Here is a 3238-nt window from a genome sequence, read left to right on the forward strand (position 1 = left end):
GTGTGTGGGAGAGTTTGGTGTTTCAGGGGCTTCAATTGTTAGAGATTTTGGCTGTGACTCCACATTTATTGGAGCCACATCAACTTGACTTTGAGAAGGTGCAGTGAATGTGTCTTTAGCACCAGTTTGCACAGTGTGTGAACCCTGTGCATCCCCAAGGGTCTTTGATTTCTTCTTTCTAGTGTAAGTTTGGGGTGAGCTTGTGTCCCTTACCCTTTTGGCCTGTGCTCTTGGATGAGAGCTTTGTTCAATAGTCACATCCTTTTGGGAGGATGCAACTAGTAATGAGCTTATATCCTTATTAAGCACTCCAGTTTGTTGGGAAACTGCAGTGTGGTTAGGCTGGGAAACACACACCTCTCCAACCTTATCCTTAGGGTTTCTTTGATATTTACCCTGTCCCTCACCTTTCTTACCCACCTTCACACTCCCCTATTTTGGTTTGGTGGATTTTACAACTGGCATCTTTTGAGAGACACCAGAGGGGGCTTTCTTTGTCTTTATTTTTGAAATTTTGGGTTTGGCAGCTTGGGTAGGCAACTAATGGGACAATGATAGAGTTGCTATAGCTGCACTAGAATGCAAAGAAATTTATGAGACTGGAAGAGTAGGGACAATTGAACTTACCTCACTTACCTGAGGTGCCTCCATAACTGGAAAATAGAAGAGTGGCACCTCTTTGTGATGGTTTGCCCTGTTCAAATCTACAATGATTCTCCTTTCTTGAACCCAATAATCTAATTTATTGGTTGGGTTCTCAAGCACAATATCCTCAGAGAGGTGGTTAGCAAGCATCATTAAAAATCTAGCATAGTAAACATTTTTACCCCTCTTATTTCACTCTCCTAACTTAAATCCCAACTAAAATATGACAAGATCACTAAAGTTGAAGAATTTATCAGTTACTAGCATGTAAAGCATGTTAAGCATAGATATATTAACTGAATCAAAATTGCTAATTTTACCAGAAAATACTTTAGTAACTACATCACACAGATAACTCCACTCCTTCCTAAGACCCAATCTCCTAATCTCACTTAATTTGGAAGTAGAGAGTGCATAGCCCATGGAATTAAGCATATTAACAATGTCAGTGTCTGTGTGTGGAGAAGTTACAGTATTATCAAAAATTTTGAAATATGCTTTTACAATATCACTATTAACACAGAATTCCTTACCTTTAATAGTGAAAGTGATAGTCTTATCAGTTGAGTTGTATGTTGCAGTCGTCCATATTTCTTCAACAACCTTATAGTAAATGGTGGGTGATTCCAGCATGGCATAGTTAAGTTTGCAGTTTTTCACAAAATCCATCATTTTGTGGTAGTCCCCAGACTGCTGAATCCCCTTGTTCACTAAGGCTGTAAAATTGTTCTTCTCATAGATAAATCTAGTTTGAGACATGATCTTTACGACTGGTGGCATTTTTAGAGAGTAAAAGCTTGCAGAGAGAGAATAAGTGCTATTGAGAAAGAGAGAAGTTAGAGCAGATGATTTGAGAATGATAAAAGAAAAGCAATGAAAATGTATTATGCTTTTATACTCTCTCAAAAATAACTGTCAAAAATAATAAAGTAATATAAAGTAACCAATAAGAATTGCCCAAAATAGCCGTTTAAAAATAAACTGTAAAAATTCCATCAATTATCTGTCATGTTATGCTTACAAACTGTAAGTATACTCGATGGATAATGTTCAGAGAATCAGCGGCTAAGAATAAGACAATTCGACGGATGAGGATAAATCAGTTATTCGTCGAGACATAAAATATTCCAGAAAAATAAATGATTTTATTAACAAAATATTTACCGACGGCTGATCAAACTCGATGGATAATGATCATCCGTCGAGATGTAAATTTTGACTTAGCCAAAATTTCATCCAAGACTGAAAAATCAATTAAATTTCTGGCTGCATTACAACTTGCAAAATATCTATAAAGATTTAAGAGTAATTTAGCATACCCAACTCACTTACCAACCTTGAAAAGGTGAATTTATCCAGTGGCTTGGTAAATATATCTGCAAGCTGCTTTTCACTTGGAACAAAATGTAGTTCCATAGTACCATTCATTACATGTTCCCTTATGAAGTGGTACTTTATGTCTATGTACTTTGTTCTTGAATGCTGTACTGGATTTTCAGTGATGGAAATTGCACTTGTGTTATCACATAAAATACGAATCCATTCCACTTGCAGACCATAGTCTAGCAATTGGTTTTTCATCCACAGAATCTGTGCACAGCAACTGCCAGCAGCAATATATTCAGCTTCAGCTGTAGAAGTAGAAACTAAATTTTGCTTTTTACTAAACCAGGACATAAGCTTGTTTCCTAGAAATTGGCAGGTTCTTGTTGTACTTTTTCTATCAATTCTGCAGCCTGCATAATCTGTATCTGAATAACCAGTTAGATCAAAATCAGAATATCTAGGGTACCAAATGCCAAGTTTTGATGTTCCCTTGAGATATCTGAAAATTCTCTTAATATCTACTAAATGAGATTCTCTAGAATCAGCCTGAAATCTAGCACAAAGACATGTAGCAAACATTATATCTGGCCTACTAGCTGTTAAGTATAGAATTGAGCTAACCATGCCTCTATAACTTGAAATATCCACAGACCTTTCAGTAGTGTTTAATTCAAGCTTAGTTGCAGTGGCCATGGGAGTTTTTGTAGATGTGCAATCTATTAGATCAAACTTCTTTTAAAGATCATAAATGTATTTAGTTTGACTAATGAATATTCCATCACTAACTTGCTTAACTTGCAAACCAAGAAAGTAAGTTAGTTCTCCCATCATGCTCATTTCATACTTACTTTGCATCAATTTGGCAAAATTTTTGCAAAGCTTTTCATTTGTAGAGCCAAAAATAATGTCATCTACATAAATTTGAACAAGTATACTAGAGCCATTAACATTTCTAAAGAATAAAGTTTTATCTACAGTACCTCTAGTGAAGTGATTCTCTAAAAGAAACTTTGACAAAGTGTCATACCAGGCTCTAGGTGCTTGCTTCAGTCCATAAAGTGCTTTCAAAAGATAATAGACATATTCCGGAAATTTTGGATCTTCAAAACCAGGAGGCTGACTTACATAGACTTCCTCCTCCAAATCTCCATTTAGGAAGTCACTTTTGACATCCATTTGATAGACCTTGAAATTGGCATGGGCTGCATAGGCTAAGAAAATTCTGATGGCTTCAAGTCTTGCAACAGGAGCAAAAGTTTCATTAAAA

The sequence above is a fragment of the Apium graveolens genome, chromosome 10 (assembly GCF_009905375.1).
Source record: "Apium graveolens cultivar Ventura chromosome 10, ASM990537v1, whole genome shotgun sequence".
NCBI lineage: Eukaryota > Viridiplantae > Streptophyta > Magnoliopsida > Apiales > Apiaceae > Apium > Apium graveolens.